Source organism: Coffea arabica, chromosome 6c (assembly GCF_036785885.1).
Source record: "Coffea arabica cultivar ET-39 chromosome 6c, Coffea Arabica ET-39 HiFi, whole genome shotgun sequence".
Classification (NCBI taxonomy): Eukaryota; Viridiplantae; Streptophyta; class Magnoliopsida; order Gentianales; family Rubiaceae; genus Coffea; species Coffea arabica.
The window spans coordinates 31,865,970-31,887,850 of record NC_092320.1 but is presented as its reverse complement, the minus strand read 5'-3'; positions in this window follow the sequence as shown (position 1 = coordinate 31,887,850).

The window sequence follows — 21,881 nt, the reverse complement described above, 5'->3', positions numbered from 1 at the left end:
CTCATATAACCTCTTGTTTTCTTCTGCCTTTTCTTTGTGCGATTCGATGGATTTCTTCAACTGTACCACCTCCATGTCCTTGGCTTTAATGATGGCTCTCAGCTTCTCAATTTCCTCATACGGCTCATGTTGCAACCCTTGCGTGGTGGAATCTTTCAACCAATCCTCGTATGGAGCGGTCATTACCCCCTTCTGTTTGAGCTCCGGAAGATAACGAATGCTTCTATCGTCGGATATTGTTCTCCAAGATTCAGTGATTTGGCTCTTCATAGGGATCTCTTTTGGGCATACCCCCTGATCAAAGAAAATGGTGACTTCACTAAACTCGGAAATCGGTGGCGGCCCTTGAATGCGACCTAGTTGTCTGAGAAATCTCTTCGGGGTATACGAGATGATTCCTTGAGTACCCAGCAAGAGAACACGTTCGGATTCCTTAGTGCGAAGTATCGGCTCGAAACAGTCTGTCCAATCTAATACCCATCTAATGTTGAAATCTTGCAATTTTTCCAAGTAGTCCACACATTCGGATGCGTTCTTTGGTAAGTCTCCCTCGTTGACTCTTTTGGGATGTGTGACTACCCAATTATATCCAACCACCGGCAAACTATCGGCAACTGATGCTTGTCTCTTAAAATGTTCCGTAGCCCATATGTATAAAACCAAGTTCGCCCCATGGAAAAACTTTTCTCCCTTTAGACAACCAGTACAAGCTAAGAAAATATCTGCGAGAATGGTCGGGACTATAGAACATTGCTTACCCTGAATTCCTAAGAAAAGGTCATTCACAATTTTTGCTGATTTAAAGGCTATCTTTTGATCTTTTCGCGGAAAGAGATAGGTCCCAGCCATAACTACCCCATATACTAGTAGCCTTTTGCGCTCCCATACGGCTTTGGAAGTGAACACAAAATCCGTCATATGCCTGTCGAATCCATCGCGTGGCGCAAATCGTTCAAACAGGATACTCACGGCGACGCCCTGATCTGACCCTCGTAGCACGGACTCTTTCAATCCTATAATTTGACAAAATTCGGCCTTGTCGGAAGCAAATGGAAATACCAAGGCAGTTCCTCGTGTGGGTAAACCAAAGAGGCCAGCTACTTCTTCGAGTGTTATAGTCATTTGCCTATTGCCTATTCTAAAAGCAGTACACTCAGGGTCCCAAAGATGAACTAAAGCCTCTACCAAATAATTGTTGGATTTGATCTGCTTAAAGTCTCCAATTGGTCCTAAAAATTGGGCTACTTGATTCAGTTCACTAGGTAACATGAAGGTAGGCCATTGTTGAACCTCAGTTGATGGTATTAACAACTGGTAGATGCGGCGAGGGCAAGCCATCTGATAATGAAGAAGGTAGTTTGTCAATTACCTTACCTACGAGTCTCATTCCTCCAGTTATGCGATAATTTAAACGTGCAGTCCCTTGAAGGGTTAAATACCCATGGGACACAAAAGGGTTGGTTTTATTCCTAAAACGGGATTCCCTACGTGGCGTTCCCTTTCTAGGGTTTATGCATGATGCTATTTTATTAAAACAATAAAATATGCAATTTGAAATGAAACGTGACCTAAGGAACCCTTTATTTGCCAGGGTAGGCCTAGAATGGTTTGCAATCATTAATCTACGAATGCAATATACCAAAATCTTTAAACGTGCAATAACCTATCTATAAGGGTAGGTTCTAAAAGAAAATCATGTCAGACCTCTTATTTCCTAATGTTTGTGAATGCAAAAGACAAGAGACAAGGAAACGTGAGTTCAACACATAATCACATAACACATTTGGACAAATAGATAAGGCAAAATAAATAAGGAAAGAGGGTTGGGACCCCTCCCCTCGTGAATAGTGTCCCTAGTTCAGGATAAGGCTGACTCTACCCTAGGCAATTCTAATATGGATGCATGAGGCTTGGCTTACTAATGCATCTAGACTCGATAGGTCATAGGCCCCCGAGCCTTCAGACTTAGAAACCAAGGGTCATCAATCCCAAGGTTCTTTGTCGGTGGCTCGAGCGATTCCCCAAACACCGCTACGCACACATCGTGTCACGGCTACGTGTTTGAGTGAATCTATCAAAACCTCAATCTTCGACCAAAAGCTAAAGGCTATCAACCCATAGCTTAAAGCGGAAGATTGAGTGACCCATTGGAACATGCTACACACACATCGTGTCGTGATCACAGGTCCAAGTGAGTCACCTAATCCTAATAGGGTGGAGTGGCGTGACAAGCCACTAAAGAAAAATAAAAGGGATAAAAGAAGTAAAGCGTATGCTCGTATGCTAGTGCTCGTTTGGAGGGGAAGGGTCAAGAACCAACGCGAGGCTCTAGGGTGACCCATACCTCCCAAAATGCAATGCAAGCGCGAGATAACAAATAAACATTCATTCAAACATACATTCGTGAGTCGAGGGATTGGTTTGATTACGTATATAAGACAAAAGGTCCTAAAAAAAATGAAAAATGCAATCCTAATATCCACATGCCATGCATAGAAAGGGTAGAAAAAGGAAACGAATGGTTAAGTCAAAAATGCTTGGACCCACTTAGGAAGTCCCCAGTGGAGTCGCCAACTGTCGCGCCCCACTTTTTGATTCGAATGTGATGTGATATGTGAAGTGTGGTGTGAACGTGTGCAAAATGAAAAGTAAAAAGGCCATGGGACTTTGGAAAGCGACGATTTGGCCAAATGAAATTTTTTTAAAAAAGGGTTTTTTGTATGAAAAATGGAGTCGCCACTTGGTATAGAGTTAGGGTGTACCAAGTCACCTAAAAAATGAATTTTTTTTTTAAAGAAAAATTAAGAAACCCTTTTTAAACGACTCCTAGTCCACGTAAACAAAGAAAAAGGTTCGGGAGTCACATTTGACGAAGGGGAAGGCAAGGATGAAGATCCAAGGCACCCCTTCGACCTAGCCAAGGCTAGTTGCGTGATTTAACCCTTATTTTCCTATATTTTCTACCCAAAATATGTATTGCAAGTTGGATTTGACTAATGAATGAGAAATGCAATCCTAAATCTAAGAAATGTTTCTTATGAGGCTTTTGGTCCCATTCACACGAGTCGTGATGGCCAATAAAGAAAGCCTCATAGAAAATCGGGAATGATGCAAATGATGACTCAAAATAAAAGTGTAAGTGTGCGTGGTGTAGGAAAAGTGCAAGTGTGCATTTTGAAAGTGTTTGTGTGCAAATGAATGAAAATATAAATGCTCGTGTGTAAGTGAATGAAATAGTAAATATATAAGTAAAAATGGGTGCAATGTGTGAAATGACAAAGTAAAGAAAGTGAAGAAGTGTGTGAGTATGGCATGTGCATTTAAGATATATAATTAGTGAGGAAAATAGTGAGGAAATGAAAATGCATGAAACTTAGAGGGATGCATCAAGTCGGGTACGGGGATGACATCTAGTTTTATGATTTTAATTTTCCCTCGGATTAGAAGGTAAAACTAGCGTGCTAAGGCTATCGAGTAGCCACACTCGCTCGTTTCCCTTATCAAGAGGGGATTTTCACGCAAATGAACCCTAACTAGCATGAGATGCAAGTCCTAAAGTGAAGGGGAAGGGGTTTGGGGAACATACCAAATGATAAACTAAGGAAAAATGCGTGATATGTGGTGATCATGCACTTAATGAAAAAGGAAAAAAACCTATTGGGTCTAGCATTGGACTAGCCCATCCTATGAATTCCGACTAGCGTTGGACTAGTGGAAACGATAAAAGAAGCCACAACTAGCGTTGGACTAGTGTGGTAACGTACATTCATCCATTCCATTCATTCATGGTTATGAAAACAAGTAGACATGCCAAAACGCTCGTAAACACGTAACACGTAGCACTTAGCATGCTCGACTAGATGCAAGAACCTAATAAAGCAATTAAACATGTAGCAACAAAAACAAGCAACCAAGGGGAAGGGGAAATGGACCAGATGCTCTCCGAGCCCTATCTATTACAAACCAAGAGGTGTACACATACCCCATAAAACTTAAATAAAAGTAAAAAGTAAGTAAATGCATGCAAGGAGGTAAGGAAAACGAAGTAGACAGGCATATTCACATAACACATAAAGTCACATAGGAGAGACAAAAAAAGGATAAGAGAAATTGTACCTCCCCCCGCGTGTAATGCTAGTAAGGTGAACAAGACTCAACTTTGGCTATGGTCACTAAAGAAGAAGCTAATTTTGGCTAAAACCATTCAAAGGAAAGGATTAATGCACCGATATAATGATAAAAGACAAATATGACAATCGGAATCCATCAAACATCGAATCCGTCCTCACTTTGCAACTTAGAAATAACCAAATAAAAAAACAAATTAGACCAACCGATCATCTAAACCATCTCAACATGAATATTAACAACCCCTCAAGTCCGATTAATTATTATAGAATTTCAAGAGCCCAAGATCAAATAAGGGTCAATGAGTGGTTTCACTTTGCATTTTAGGATCCAAAAGCAACCATCAATCAATCAAACCAAAACCAATTAAAACGTTTTAAGAGCTTTAAAGATCCAAAAGCAAGAAAAATTCAAGTAATCAACTTATTTTAGGGAAATTAAAGGAAATAGGCAACCACAAGCTCATTTAGACACAAGGTTCACCAATCCATGCATTAAGCATCACCTTAGCAAAACATGGTAACCAATGAAAGCAAACAAGCGATTGAATTAAAATATTAATGCTACCAAATACTCAAATGTGGACATTAACCAAACACTCAAGCTTATCAAACACTTCTAGGCACTTCAAAATCCAAAGGCAAGAAAAAGGTCAAGTAATGGCCTAAAATTCAACTATTCTAAGATCTATTTGCAAAAATTAGGACTTAATTGAGCCTTTATAATATTGCTGCAAAAAAAACACAGGGACCCAATTGATTAGCCTTTTCAATTACTTGGGCCAAATTAGCATTATAGGAGACTTGGGGGCCAAAGTACAATTTTGGAAATTATTTTCATGCAAAAACATGCAACTACGTGAAGCTTAAATTTCTGCAACTTCCAACTAAATATCTCTGCTGTAATTTTTCTGCACACAAACCTCGGTACTCGATGCAACCTTCCGCAAACAAAGGTTCACACCAACTGAAGTTAACTTCACACAACTCAACATTTACTAACAAATGCAATCTTGGAGGCATGTCATGCAAGCTACAAAAATTAACAAGATTCTGCAGCCAGCATTCGGCAATTGATGAAACTCTTGGCAAGACAGTGCAGCAAAATAAACTCAAAGTCTGCTAAACTATGACCTGAAATTTCCAGCAAAACACACCCATTTCATCATACACACAAGTTCATCAAACCAGAGATTATTGTCCCAAATCAAAACATGAAGTTTTGCTTGCAGGATTAAGATGACAAATCTGATTTGACTGACAACGAAAGAAAGAAAGACAACTGCAGCCAGATTTTCGACAACCAGACCAAGCGAACTACAAGACTCCACTGCTAAGCTCCCAACCATTCTCATGACATCTCAGGCAAATGGCAAGCAGATCAGACATGTTAAGCAAATCTAAAGGTTCAGCAAACCGAAGATATGTTCATGTTGCTGCAACAAGCCGAGAGTCATAGGCCTGTTGCAGCAGATTTTTGAAGATCCTGGCCAGGCAAGAAACCCAGATTCTATTTTCAATTTTTTAGTTCAAGCATTTGAGATTATACAACCTCCCAAACGAGATACCCGAACGTCATACTCTGATTTCAAGCAACAAACTCACGGCAAATCCCCATCCATATACACAAAGGAAACCTTTTGCAGCCATTTCAATCAAAACTAAGTCCACTCATGCGAAGAAGGAAAAAAAAAAACTCAGACAAGCTTCACAATAGACAAATCCCACCGTAATGATCTCAGCCCATTTAAAATCACACAACCCTCATAAAATTGCCAAAGTCCAAAAGATCTAACCAGGTTGCTAATTACAGAAAAATAGACAAAAACAGAAACTTGCGGCCAAATCAAAACTAGATTCATCGAAAGGTACTACTTTTCTAGCCGAATCATCTAATCATTGAGCATCCATTTACCGTAAAGCTCTCAAATTTCTCAAAGGGCATCAGAAATCATAGACAGAGGAATTAACAGATGCACGTACACGGAAAGAAACAGAGACGGACGTGATGAACTCAAACCCTCACAAGATAAATGATACAAAAACGAAATGGGTTACCTCAAAACAGCACGTTGTTTTTCGGAAATGAGACACCAAAAATGGCTTGCTGCAGGAACTTTTAACGCCAATGAAGTCGCTCCTCCCTCCTCGATTTCCTCTTGCTTGGTTCCTTCTCTTCAGATACTCTCCCGTAGCTTCCTCTTTTAGTCCCTCTCTTTTCTCTCTCAGCTATCTCTCACTCTTTCTTCTCCCCGTTAGCTTTTTCCCTATAGCCGTTCCCTTTTTGTTCCAGACTTCCTCCTACACTAGTTCTCTGTGCTTTGCTTTTGCCCTGAAACTCCCTTCTCCACAAAACTCTCGCTCAGTTTTTCTGTTTGCCTGTCGATGCTCTCCCAAAAAAACCTCAGAAACTCCCTCTTCCGGCTGATGCTTTTCTTTTCTCTTTTATATCCCCTTCCAAATCTCCTAAACCCTTCCTTGAATGGTCAGGATGAAAGCCAGCCTCTGCCTTCATCTTGCCCTTCGATGGCACGTACGAAGCTAACCCTTTGCAAGCTGCCAAAAATGCAGCTTGCAGGCCGTGACCCCTTTTTTTTTTTTTTTTTTTTTTCAAGAAAATTAATTGATTAACATTGATAACTAATTTAACAAAATACATAATAATAAAAATAAAAAAAAAACTAATGAAGAAAGCTAAATTAAAATGAAATGCTAACGCTAATTATTCTTGTTTTCTTTTCTTTTCTTTTTCTCTTGTTTTTTTTTTTTTTTCAAATTAATAGATGAAATGGTAAAATAAAGTAAAATAAAGTAAAAAAAAAAAAGTAATTTAATTAATCGTCAAGTAAAAATGAATAAACTAAAAATAAAAAGCGGCAAAACTGCTATTTTCTACTTTTCGCTTTCATTTTTATTTTCCACTTTCATTTTTGTTCTTTGCTTTTTTTTTTCTTTTCTTTTTTTTTTCTTTTCAAGAAAGCCTTGAATAAAACAAAATGACTAAAATGGTTTTTCTTTTCTTTCTAAAACTCTATAAACTTAAAAACTAAAAAACTAAAAAACTAAAAACTAAAATCTAAAACTTAAAAGTGATAAAAACCTGAAATGACAAAATAAAAATGAATAGACAAACTAAAAGGGCAAAATGAATAAAACTAAAATAAAATAACAACTAAAAATGCAAAACACTCAACAATGAACTAAATGCAAGCGATCTAAAATAAAAATCGTGAAGTAGAAGCCACATACAATTCAAAATTTGGTGTCTACACCGGTCCTGCCGAAGTAAGCGGTCAGCGGGATAAAACCCGGTCCTGCCGAAGTAAGCCCGGTCCTGCCGAAGTAAGCGGTCAGCGGGATAAAACCCGGTCCTGCCGAGGTAAGCAGTCAGCGGGATAGAACCCGGTCCTGCCGAGGTAAGCGGTCAGCGGGATAAAACCCGGTCCTGCCGAAGTAAGCGGTCAGCGGGATAAAACCCGGTCCTGCCGTCCAATTGGTCAAGAAATTAAGTGTGATTGTCAAAAGGGGAAGATAGAATGGAGCGCGGCGGGCGCTGAGATATCGCCAACAAGAATTCAATGTGATTTTTCAAAAAACAAGAAATTGAATTTGATTTTTCTAGAAATCCTGATTGAGAGAAATCTTGTCAAAATAATTTGCCCCAGTCTCCCCCAATTTGTGCAACCGATCAATTGATTTGTATTATGGTTGCTCCTCCTTGAGACCTTGATTCGTAAGATTCTGGCTTCACGAAATCCCAAAAATTTGCCTCAGTATGGTGAATTTTCTGCAATTTTGAGTCCATAGTTGATGTTGTTGCACCTTTTGATCAGATTTGCTTGCAATATTTTTGATCTGCCTTTGTTCACCGAAGGACTTTTTCCGACACCGATTCCAGTGCGAGGTGTGACTACTTTCATCTGTGCATGCAATTTTCCTGCAAAAGAGAAAAACAAAGAAATTGCCACCACCATTTGATCCGTTTTCCTTTGAGAATTGTGTAAACATGAGTCTTTCGACGCTTTTATCAACTTTTGCTGCGGCAGCCGATTGAGTTGGATTTCTCACCCTAAGACTCTTCCGATTTTCAAACTGACCAGGTATGTGCTTTGCCCTATTATGAAGTTTGTGTAGCTGGCTTGGCTGAATTTCAACTATTCCCAAAGGATGACTGAATCCAAGTATACTTTTGAAATAAACCACAAGGATTGTCATTTACCACTATTCGACGGTATGCAATAAAATTCACATGTCGTATAAGAACGAATATGCACAAGAATGCACGCATAACCATTCATGCCTAAATTCTACAAAAATGCCATGAATGCAAATAATTTGGAAAAAATGAGCTTCCTAAGAATGTATTTGCAAAAGAATGTTTTACAAAATGACACAGCTTTGGCCAACGGATGTCATATTCGAATCTCTGAATATCCTTGTTCTGGGATTCAGCATTAGCAGAAGTATGGCAAAAATGAGGAGAAATCCAAATGGACCAAAACACCAGTTGTTCCTCCTTGTGCTTGCTCATTGCAGAAACCTACCTCGGCGCCCTTTCGGGTTTTCACCAAGGTTGTCCATCACCTTTTTTGTTGGTTTTTTCTTTTCTTTTTCCTTTTTTTCTTTCTTTTTTCTCTCTTGAGGTGCCCTTGTGGGTTTTCACCTAATGAAACAATGGAAGAGCTCACCCATAGTCGACTCAGGAATGTAAGATGAAGATTGCTGGCATCAGTAAAATGCGCTTCCCTTATAGACTTAAACGAAGGCATTATGGACATCACGTGCCAGTTGATTAGCAAAATCCCTAATAGAAATGCAGCAAGTGACGAAAACCAGGACTTTTCGGCTTTTGTAATGAGGTCAGGTGGGGTGTTTTTCAAGAAAAGTTAAGGCTTGAAAACAGGCTTGATGAAAGGTGTGAAATAAACTGAGATTGCATCATTTTGAAATTATCTCTAATTTTTGAACGAAACCGAGGAAAATTTGCCCCAGCTTGCTTTTTCTTCATTGCATTTTTCTCATTTTTTGCATTTTTCTTCAAAAAACTAAATTTGCCCCAGTGTGGGGTTCTTTCTTCCTTTTCATATCTCTTTCAAAATAAATTTGCCCCAGTGTGGGGTTTTCCTTTTCTTTCTGATCATTTTTCAAAATGAATTTGCCCCAGTGTGGGGTTTGCAATTCTCAGGGGTTGCCAAACGAAAATTATTGTTCTGATAGTTCAAAGGGGATGACTAGGGATGAAATGTTTTGATTGGAAAGGAAGATGGCCTGACTTTTGCCTCGTCTCTTGCATGATTTCCTAAAAGAAACTTTGCATAATCAAATAAAGAACATCTTACACATGTCCGAGTCGATAGGTTGAGGGAATGTCTGTCCTTCCATCTCTCCTTTGAACACCCAATAAGCTTCGTCAATTTGAAGCAAATTTGCCTTCGACTTCATTTTTCATCGCTTTAGCACTTTGTTTCCTTTTTCAGAAGATCGGTGGCGGATCCTTTTGTTATGAACATAGGCCATGCGTTTTGACAACGTCGGTCATGGCACATAGCATTCAACTGCTTTTCATCAATCAGAATCAATCGTTAATGATACTGCTTTAACCAATCAACTTTCAACCTGGCTAGAAAGGGATTTTCTCAAATGAAGGGATTTATGAATGAAGGAATTTCCAAATGAAGGGATTTTTCAATGAAGGGATTTTTCAATGAAGGGATTTTTAATGATTTTTCTCAATGAAAGTTTTCTCAATGAAAGGTTTTCTCAATGAAGGAATTTCTCAATGAAGGCTTTCCCAATGAAGGAATTTCTCAATGAGGGCTTTTCCAAGGAAGGAATTTCTCAATGAAGGCTTTCCCAATGAAGGAATTTCTCAATGAGGGCTTTTCCAAGGAAGGAATTTCTCAATGAGGGCTTTTTAATGGAGGAATTTTCAATGAAGGGCTTTATCAAATTCCAGAACAGTGATATTCAAAGAGTCAAATAACTTCACCTTTGGCCATTTCAAAGAATTAACAAAAACCAGAACAATAAACAAATAAACAAATAATCAAATTGTGCATTTCATGAAACTCCAAATCAAAGTGGAAACAAAACAAAACTCAATTGCAAAAGATGCTTTAAGCTATTTACATATGCAAGAAAAAGTTTTCGTGAATTTTAGTAAATGACAATCCCTAGATTCATCGAAATTCCCTTCGAGAGGGAGGATAATCAGCCATCCAAATTGCGCAGAGCTCCTTCAGGATTTTCAAATTTCGTCATTGGAGGTGGATGCCTCGAAGGTGTCCTTGTGTCTGGGAAAGGGGTTTGTACTTATACGTGGTCCTTGTTCTTCTCTCCCTCTCAAAATTATGTCTCCGGCCTCAATCATGTCCTGAATTTTGTGTTTGAGTACCCAACAATTGGCAGTAGAATGTCCCGGAGCTCCAGAATGATAGGCGCAAACAGATTGAGGATTATAACCAGGGGGAACTCCTTTAGCATAGACTTTAGGAGGTATTGTACCAATTTTCCCTGCGGCCTTGAGCTGTTCATATAGTTGATCCAAGGGCCGACCTAAATTGGTAAAAGTTCTATATCGGGCTGGGTCTTGGGTGCCAGCGGTCTGTTGATAGTTGTAGTTATGGTTGACGGGTAAGGTGGGTCTTGGATGATAAGGAGAGCGAGGTCTAGTTTGAAAGCTATGTGGAGAGATATGAAATGGTGTCGTAAGTGTGTTTGGGTAATTTGGTCGAGGTCGAGGGTGGTTACCAGTGGTATGGTGCACAGGTTGAAAGTGTGATTGGTACGGGTAATGGGGTGAATAGGTGGAGTTCTGTCGGTATCTCGGTTGGGGAGCAGGGCCTCGATTCGAGACAAATGAAGCCTCCGCTTCTCTCTTTTTGAATGGGGATTTCTTGTTACCGCTGCCTTGATTTTGCATCGCTTCCAATTGCAATTTCAGAGCCGACACATTAATAATCTTTCCTGCCCTTATAAACTCATCATATTCTTCTAATTTATTGACGATCTCGGCAAAGGAACACCCAGTCATTCGAAAAATTTCTTCAAAGTATGGCGGATCATGTGCCTTAATGAAAGTGCGTATGATTTCATCCTCAGTCATTGGTGGCTCGACTTTTGCGGCTATTTTCCTCCATCTCTTAGCATAAGTCTTGTGATCCTCAGAGGGTTTTCTTTTTGTTCCTTCCAGTGTGGTTCGTGTTGGTGCCAGCTCGCAGTTATACTCGTACTGCTTTACAAAAGCGTTGGACAAGTCAAGCCAGGTCTTCGCTTCTTCGGGTTTCAGCTTGGAATACCAGTCGAGTGCATCCCCCTCCAGACTTTCTGGGAATAGCCTCAAAGGCAGATTTTCATCATCTGTTGGCCTACCCAACTTGTTGGCGAACAATCGAAGGTGTGTCTTGGGATTGCCTGTCCCATCATACTTGTTAAACTTCGGAGTTTTGAATCCCTCAGGCAATTGTACATTTGGAAAGAGGCAAAGCTCGTCATAGTCCAGCACTCCTTGCTTGTTTAAACCCTGACTTTTCCTTATAAATTCATCAAAACGGTCAAGGCGTTTGAGCAGCTTTATATCAACGGGAGCGGAAGATTCCCCCATTTCTGGCTTGGTTTGAGCAGTATGGTCTGGTAGGAATGGCTCAGCAGCAGTGTGATAAAAAGTATGTGGCTTAGGGGGTATATTCGAAGTGATTTGGGGTTGTGGGCCTTGCATGTAAGTAGGGAAAAATGAAAGATCAGGAGGGTAAGTGTATGGCAAATGTATGGTAGGATATGTGAAAGTTCCTTCAGGTGGAATGGGGAAAGATGGAGTAACAGTGACTTGGGTTAAAGGGATGACAAATGGCTCTTGCTCAGCCTGCTTGACGGGTATAGGTTCGGGTTGAACTCCACTGCTGATTAGCTCATCAATCAACTTCCTTTGGGCCGTCATTTCAGATGCCATCTCACCAAACTTAGCAAGCATCTCAGTCAACTGAACCCCCAAACTTGCGGTCTCGGGTTGAGCAGTAATAGCAGACCTATCTGATTGTTTCGGTTGTGAACTCATGTTTACACGACTCCTATGAGCTTGGCTACGGGATCGTGTTATGATGGGGCTTCGACGAGAAGCTATGTTTAAATATTACCTGAGAATTTCGAAAGGAATTGCCTTTAGATTTAACCCTTGCCTAGTTATTACAAAGATAAAGAAAAGAAAAGAAAAAGAAAAAGGCAAGAGTTAGTAGATATCCAGAAAATTCGAATGCATGTCCTATGGGGGAACCCTTTTTGTGCCAAGGGTAGGCCTAGAATGAGGATGCAATCCTCTAGGGTAGGCACTATACCATACCTGATGGATCCGATCAACTCATTGAGTGAGAAATAATTTCGAAAAAAATTTGGTCAATTGGAGTGACGAGAGACACTTGTCAAAATGAGGTCAACGTCCGAATGGATTGATCACTTTTGATTTGCAAAACGCACGGGTTTGACCTTGACGAACCTCCTATCGAAGAGATTGGAATTCGTTGACAAATTTTTCAGTGAAGCACGGGTCACAACTCCAACTGATCAAATGGCTGGATGCAAATGGATGGTTTTATCAAAATCGACTAGGTTTTCCATTTTGAAATCCGACATTGAAATCCTAATTGGTCAAATGAAATTGACAATTTATTAAAAATCGACCGGATTACCCTAAAAAAGGAAACAGGTCAAATGAATTGAATGAAATTTAATTTTATCCAAAATTAATCAGATCACCCTAAAAAGGGTAAATTGATCAAATAGATTGAACGAAACTTGATTTATTCAAAATCGGCTCGGTTGCCCTACAAATGGGTAAATTGGCCAAATGAATGAAATTGAATTAGTGATTTATTCAAAAATCGGCCGAATGACCCTAAAAGGGTAAATTGGTTAAATGAATTGACGATTTATTCAAAATCGACCGGATGACCCTAAAAAGGGTAAATTGGTCAAATGACCCTAAAAAGGGTAAATTGGTCAAATGAATTGACGATTTATTCAAAATTGACCAGGTGACCCTAAAAGGGGTAAATTGGTCAAATGATCCTAAAAAGGGTAAACTGGTCAAATGAATTGACGATTTATTCAAAATCGACCGGATGACCCTAAAAATGGTAAATTGGTCAAATGACCCTAAAAAGGGTAAATTGGTCAAATGAATTGACGATTTATTCAAAATTGACCAGGTGACCCTAAAAGGGGTAAATTGGTCAAATGACCCTAAAAAGGGTAAACTGGTCAAATGATGGTTTATTCAAAATTGATTATGAATTGACAAAATGGATCGATTGAATCGGCCGGCCATTGGTGGTTTCAGAAAATTAGTCTATGAGCCTTCTAAAATCACGATTTGGCCTGAATTTATTCATCGTCTCAACAGGAGAAATCATTTGTGAATTTCTTCAAATTAATGTCCTTCACGCAAGGGATTTTTACCAATTTTGATAAAATGGCCAAAAAGTGATTATTAGATGCTCATATTCCAAAGATCACTCTATGAAAATGATCGGATCCTACCTTACCTTGTGCACTACCCCTTTGGATGGTACAAAATGTAAACGTGCAAGTCTCACTGGATTAAGTATCCGAGACACAAGGTGGCTTATTCCTAACACGGGATCCCCTAAATGGCATTCCCTTTCTAGGGTTTAATGCATGATGCCAGTTATTAAAGCAGGAAAAAATGCAATTCGAAATGGAAACGTGACCTAAGGAGCCCTTTATATGCCAGGGTAGGCCTAAAATGGTATGACATTATTAATTTATGAACGAAATATACCAAAACTGCTAAAACATGCAATATCCTATCTACACGGGTAGGCTTCTAAAAGAAGGTCATGCCAGACCTCTTATTTGCTAGGGTTTGTGAATGCAATGGGGACACAAAACCAAGAAAAAGTTAGTTCAGCTGAATAAATACACATAACACATTGTAGCAACGAAATCAATACAAAGAAACAAAGCAATAAAAGGGAAAGAGGGGTTGGATCCCTCCCCTCGTGAATCGTGTCCCTAATAGGGTAAGGTCGACTCTACCCTAGGCAATTCTAATATGGATGCATGAGGCTGGGGTTCGCTAATGCATCTAGACTCGATAAGCTCAGGTCCCCGAGCCTTCAGACTTAGAAACCAAGGGTCATCAATCCCAAGGTTCTTTGTCGGTGGCTCGAGCGATTCCCCAAACACCGCTACACACACATCGTGTCACGGCTACGTGTTTGAGTGAATCTATCAAAATCCTCAACCTTCGACTAAAAGCTAAAGGCTATCAACCCATAGCTTAAAGCGGAAGATTGAGTGACCCATCGGATCGTGCTACACACACATCGTGTCGTGGTCACACGTCCAAGTGGGTCACCTAATCCTAATAGGGTGGAGTGGCGTGACAAGCCACTAAAAGAAAAATAAATGGGGGGAAAAAATAATTAAAGCGTATGCACGTATGCTAGTGCTCGTTTGGAGGGGAGGGATCAAGAACTAACGCGAGACTCTAAGGTGAAGTCCCCCACCCAAAATGCAATGCAAAGCGCGGAATCACATACATAAACCATTCATCAATCAAAACAATCATACGCCAAATGAGTAAGTGAGGGAGTTGGTACACGTGAAATGCAAAAATCCTAATAAAAGGAAAAAATGCAATCCTAAACACCCAAATGTGATATATGAAAAGATTAAAAGAAGAAAAAGGTTGATTAAATCAAATTTGCTCGGACTCTCGAATGTCCCCAGTGGAGTCGCCAACTGTCGCGCCCCATTTTTTGATAAATAAATAAAATGGTTTGAAAATGTATTTTTTGTGATTGGAAAATGACTTGTGATTTAAAAGAAAAATGGGTCTAAATGGGGGGTTGAGAATGCGACGATTTGACCCAAAATTATAGTTTAAAAAGGGTTTGAAATAAAAATTGGAGTCGCCACTTGGTAATGAGTTAAGGTGTACCAAGTCACCAAAAAAAAGGAATTTTTAAAGAAAAAATAAGAAAAAGTAGTAAGAAACCCCTTTTAAACGACTCCTAGTCCACGTAAACCAAAGAAAAAGGTTCGGGAGTCACATTTGACAAAGGGGAAGGCAAGGATAAAATCCAAGGCACCCCTTTGACCTAGCCAAGGTTAGTTGCATGATTTAATCAAAGATTTTCTTGTTTTAACCAAAGAATTTATTACATTTGGATGCACTACATGAATGCAAACCCTAGACCTAGGGGTATTGGGGGAAATTTCTCTTCAAAGGTTGAATGGTGCCAATCACATTAATTGTGAAGCCCAATAACGATCCTTTGAAGAAGTCACGAATAATGCGAGTGGGATGCAAATGAATGGAATGCATGTATGCAATGTGAGGATATGAGTTTGAAAAAGTAATAAAAAATAATAAATATGTAAATGAAAATGTGCACGTGAGTGGGCAAGGTATGGCATGTGAAATGATAATATGAAGTGCATGTGTGCAAGTGAAGGGACAAAAAGGTGTACGTGTGCAAATGGGAGGAAAAGTGTTCGTGTGCAAGTGAAGGGATAAAAAGGTGTACGTGTGCAAATGGGAGGAAAAGTGAAAGTGTAATGATAGAGTGGACTTAGAATGCATGAGCCTAGGGAATTCATGCATATTGGGTACGGGGAGACCTAAATCGTGACTCAATTTGCCCTTTTATAGAGGGAATACAAGCGTGCTAAGGCTTAGAAAAAGCCACACTCGTCTATATCCCATATTTAAGGGGACTCTCAAGCAAATGAACCCTATAACTAGCATGAAATGCAAAAATCCTAAAAATGGAGGGAAAAGGGGTTCGAGGGACATGCAAAATGATAAAACTAAAAAGAATGCATGACATGTAATGAACATGCAAACATGTACTAACGAGGGAAATCCCTAAGGGTCTAGCGTTGGACTAGCCCATTCTATGAATTCCGACTAGCGTTGGACTAGCGGAAACGTACATTCATCCATCACATTCATTCATGGCTATGGAAAGCGAGTAGACATGCCAAACACTCATAAACACATAGCACTTAACATCTAGCATGCTCGACTAGATGCAAGGCCCTAACAAAGCAAATTAACGCGTAGCAACTAAGCATGCAAGACACATAAGACAATTAAATCCCTAACTATTACATTTGCTAGCTAGGCACATGACTTCGATAGGTCTTCATTGAATGCTCCTCCAAGCCCTATCTATTACAAGCCAAGAGGTGTACACATACCCCATAAATAATAACTTAAATAAAAAGCAAAAGTAAATGACATAAATAAAAGAAATTAAAGAAAGGCTAGGAAAGCAAAGTAGACATGTATTTCTCACGCAGCATGTTGGTTCACATAGGAGAGACGAAAAAGATAAAAGAAATTATACCTCCCTTGAGTTGAAGCTCTAACGTAGTGAAGTTACTAATGTACCCTCCAAAATAATAAAAGGGTCAAGGTACCACAAATAGTAAAGTATGACAAAGTCACCAAAGAAAAGGGTGGCTTGGGCTAAGACTATCAAAACAAAAAGGTAATAAGACAAATCGGAATTCATCAAACATTGAATGTTTCCTCACTTTGCAACTTAGAAATGATCAAATAATGTATGAATTCCAAACAAAGGTGGAACATTGATCAAATTTTTAAAATAGCAAAACGACTAAAGACCCAATAGCAATCATTGATCAACCAATCAAGGTTACTTGAAAGCATTTTTAGGAACTTTACAGGTCCAATGAGCAAGAAATGGTCAAATAACCAATTTATTTCAGAAAATTCAAGAAAATAGGCAACCGCATACTCATTTAGACACCAAGTTTCACAATCCATGCATTAAACATCACCTTGGCAAAACATGATAACCAATGAAGGCAAGCAAGCAATTGAATTGAAACATTAGTGCTGCCAAAGACTCAATTGTGAACACTAACCAAGCATTCAAGCTTAATTAAACACATTTAAGAACTTCAAAGGTCCAAAGGCAAAGAAAAGGTGGAGGAATGGTTCAAATGCAAATATCTTATGACCTAATTGCAAGAACATGGAATGTAATTGGGCCATAATGCATTGCTGCAAAAATCACAGGGACCCAATTGATTAGTTTTCTCAATTTTGTAGGTCAAAATAGCATAAGGTGAAACTTGAGGGGGTTAAGAGGCAATTTTGAAGAATTGTTCCATGCATGCACGAAGAAGATTTCTGCAACAAACAAAGATGAAACTTGCTGCATTTCCGTTTCCTTTTGCATCATTGCAACATTCCATTTCCAACCGAAAACAGCAGCAATCAACAACATCAAGCTATCATAAGATCCAAACCTCCTAACTCAAATACTAGCTCTTAACCCATGTAGTTAACAAACAACCTAAACCAAAATGATTGGATAGAAATGCAGCAAAAGATAGGATGACACTAGCAGCAAATTTTCCAGCCACAGCTTGCTTTCCATTTTTCATCATGCAAACCAGGTTTTTGATTCAAATGCACAGCTTGTAATCAGGAAAAGATGTAAGTTCCAAAAAAAACTAAACAATGCAGAGAATTATTGGCTAATGACTCTAGTCCCTGGGTTTCCATCAAGTGGGTTCAAAACATTCAAGAGGAAAAGCTAGGCTAGACCATGACTGATTGCAGGATAAAAACCAAGGAAACTGAAATGCTAGAATCTCTTCAGAAAATCTGGTTTGAAGAAGTATTTTTCAGAGGAAAAACCACCCCTTACACCACTCTAAAACCTAAAACAAATGCGACCCAAAAACAGCCAAGCATAACATACCAAAAGTTAAATAAACCAAGATTGCAGCAACCAAGAGAGCAGGAAAACAAATCACACTACTGCTGCAACATGCCGAGAGCATCAGGCTTGTTGCAGCAAAACTCTCTTTGTGTAAAAAAAAATATATATTAACCAACACATTCCTATGACCAAACTACAGGTTCATCAAATGTTATTTCCAGTTTTTAGATTTTAAACAAGGAAAACACAACATTCGCTACTCCCATAAACTAAATGAAACAGCAGGGCATGAAGTGCGGCAAAAGAAAAAGTGAAGCCACGCTAAAACTACTGCCAAAGAGCACAAAACTTCAGATTTTTATCAAGATTGCTGCTAAAAGGTTTTAATCCACAGAAAAATTCTAACTTTTTCCCACAAAACTCTTGACAATGAAAACAAGAAAAGAAGGAAAGCAAGATCCACAGTTCTTCCCTTCCTCAGCAGATTTACGGAAAAGAAAAACAACTAAACTTCATCCAAGAGCTTCAAGTAAAGATCTAAGATATAGCTTTGATGGGGAACTTGGAAGTATACCTTAAAGAGTTGACAGAAGCCAATGCGGTCTATAAACAAAAATCAGCCGATGAAGGAAACTTCCAGCAGTTCTTCCTCCTCTCTCCTTCGGTTGCTGTTCCCTTTCTCTCTCGCCCGTAACCTTTCCCTTTTCTTTTGTTTCGAATCTGTCCCAGCTTCACTCTCAGCTCTCTTGGTTATCCCTCAGATCGTTTCTTTTCACCGTCCTTTTCAATCTTCTCTCTTGCTCTAGGTTTCAGTCGCTACCAAAACCTCTCCCTTTTTTTAATCAGCCACCCTCCCTTGTTTTCCTTTGCCGTCAGTTTTTTCCTCTTCTTTTCCTTTCTCCCCCAACCGTAGCTCTCTGCCCTTTCTCCAATCCGTCCGCCTCTGTTTTCCTGGTCTCTTCCTACCTAGCCTCACGAAAACCTCTGCCCTCCAAAACCTTCTCAACTTTCTCAGCCGCCACCCTCAGAATTTTTCCAGTTGTCAGCCGTTCCAAAACCTCTCTCGTTTTAGCCGTCCCTAAAAACTTCCCTTTTGCGGCTGTTAATCCTTGTCCTTTTATATGAGCAACCCCCAACCCTAAAACTCCAGCAACTTCCCCTATATTTGCAGCTAAGGAGCCGCCTGATGCTCCTTTGCAAGCTGCAACAAAACGCAGCTTGTATGCGCGACATTTCCCTTTTTTTTTTAAACAACTTGATAATTACAGAAATGATAAAAAATAATATAAATAATAATAATAATAACAAAATTACACAAACCAGGTAATAATAATAACAAAAACAAAAAATAATTTTAAACAAGAAACTAAACAATAAAAATGGCTATTTTTCAATTTTCCTTTTTTTCTTTTTTCTTTCTCTTTAAATAATTAGAACAAAAATAAAAATAAAATGACAAAAGCAAATTAATTAACATTGGATAAAATAAACTAAAAACAACAAAAATGCAAATTCCTCTTTTCCCCTTTTCCATTTTTTCATTGTTTTTTTTTCAATTTTTCATTCATTTTCCATTTTCATTTTTAAATAATGAAACTAAATCTGAAACAACTAAAACATATTTTTTTTGAACGTTTTTTTTCCTTTTTCCTTTGAGAAATTGTGACAGCCCCACCTTCCCCTAAGGCGAACCAAAGGGGTTAGCGGACTGCCTGCCCAGCTCTCGCCAGGACTAACGGTACAGTTTACGTCGGTCTATTACGTTCCGGAACATAACAATGCGCGCAAACAAGTCAAAAACACAAAAATAAAAAAAAATGAAAATTCGCGCCGAAATTGAATAGTGCCGGCCACGTCAGAATCCGGCCGGAATCTGGCTCTACTTGACAATCAACTATCCACTCCAATTCCAAAAGTAATTACATCCCTGTAAGGAAAACAAATGGAACGGAGTGAGCTAAAGCCCAGTGGTATACCACTACATAAGCAACCAAAGTCACATAAACATGGCCAATCACTTAAAGTACATGATAAGCAATGAAGTACAACGGTAAAAGGATACAGTCGGCTCTCAGGAGCCCATTTCCACGCTTGCAATCTTGATCCAACCTCATTGACCCTCCGTCAATGCTAAAAGTACCAAACCGTAGACCACCCTTTACTTCCACTTCCTTCCACCCAACATACCCCAACCGGGCCCGCACTCCATTTCAGTAGTTTTGGTAATACTCGAGTTTACCGGAACCAAGGGTCTCATTACCACAAGGTTCCCCAGTACAGTCCCCGTGGCAATTCAATCTTCACGACCAAGCACTCGCCGGCTCGATCCAATTGACTACCAAACGGGGTTGAGCTCAGTAATGCAGTAAGGCCGTTGAACATCGTCCAAACGACATCAATTCAGTTTCCATGAAATGGAATTCACCAACCAATATATCAAGTTCAGTAATGCAATAAAACGGTAGCCATTCAGTGACAATATCAAAAGAGGTGAGGGCGGTCAAGTACACCCTCACCTTAATCAATTTCAATATCCAAGTAAGCCATCAAGGCATCACATAACATTTAACAAAGCCACATAGTAACAATTTAGTGAGTGGTATACTCACCAAGTGAGGAAGTGGTGTTTCATACACCGTGATCACCAAGACGTCGTGAGCTACCGTCACGCCCTAGAATCATGCAACAAATGCAATGAGACTCGATAACGAGTCATATAGCAATGCTAAACACAACCCCAATAGGGTTTCATATGCATAAATGTGCATAATAGCAAACCAGAAATTAGAAAGTGGCCTTAGTCTTGGCCCCAAACAGAAAACTGTTTTACACTTATTATGCGGTAATGGCGTCAAATTTTCTACGGTTATCGGATGGGGGTGTAAGACCCACCGTTTCGAAGCTATGAAACAGGGATACAACAATGTAGAAGGTCACTCAATCCAGTTCCTAGCTTAACTAGGTCGAAATTGCCAAATACTATACCAGAATTACCAAAACAGGTTTGCAAAACACAGAAAACTGTAATCGGTATATCTCAGTCCATACAAGTCCAAATGCCAAAATTCCAAAGGCATAAGTTAGCTAAGTCATCCAGCTACATTTCATCAGAAGACACCAACTCCAAAATCCAAACCAATTCCAGTCAAAATAGCCAATTACTATCGCAGTTTTCGCATTCTGTCCAAAGCAGAACAGCTACAGTAATTTCGTCATAACTCACTCTACACTCATCCAAATGCCCTGAAATTTTACAGGCACCTCAAACACATCAATAAATACAACTTTCATGTTTTGAGCAAAGTCTAATTCGGCCTCTAACCCAGTGATCTAAAACCGGACAGAATTGGGATTTTTAAGAACCCTAACTTTCCATTTTCCATCCAAATCCAAAATTAGTTGCATTTAGCAACAATTCACACCTACAAGAGTCATTATAGTCCATTGCCAATCATCACAAACAACCACACCATCTCATTCATATTAAACCAGAAAAATCATCATAAAATGGAAAACTTCACCAAATCAATTCAAACCAAGATAAAAACCAGAAATTTCAGCACTCTTATCACTACTAAGCACAACATAAGCATCATTAGGTGTAGTAGAGTGTTTCAAGCTTCACTTACCAAGAAACAAGAGAGAGGAGGATGTTGGACACCTTAAACCTTCAAACAAGCTTCACTACTACGCTCACTAACACTAGAAGATAGGATTTTATGGAGTGAAATGGATGGAAGCAAATGTTTTTGGTTGATTTGCACCAAGTAGAAGCTTGAAAATTGAAGAAATCTCCTTCCTTCCTTGAGCTTAGAGAGCCGGCCAACAAGAGAAGAAAATGGTGATTTTTGGTGAATTTTTGGATATTTAATCCCTTGGTCAAAAAAGTCAAGAAAATGAATAGTGTTTCTTAAAAGCCATCCAATGAGAAGGTGACACTTGTCACCTTCATAAATGCATTCTTATCTTTCTTTTCTCTCTCATATCAATCATTTCACACACTCTACATATCTCTTAACACCCGATAAATTTT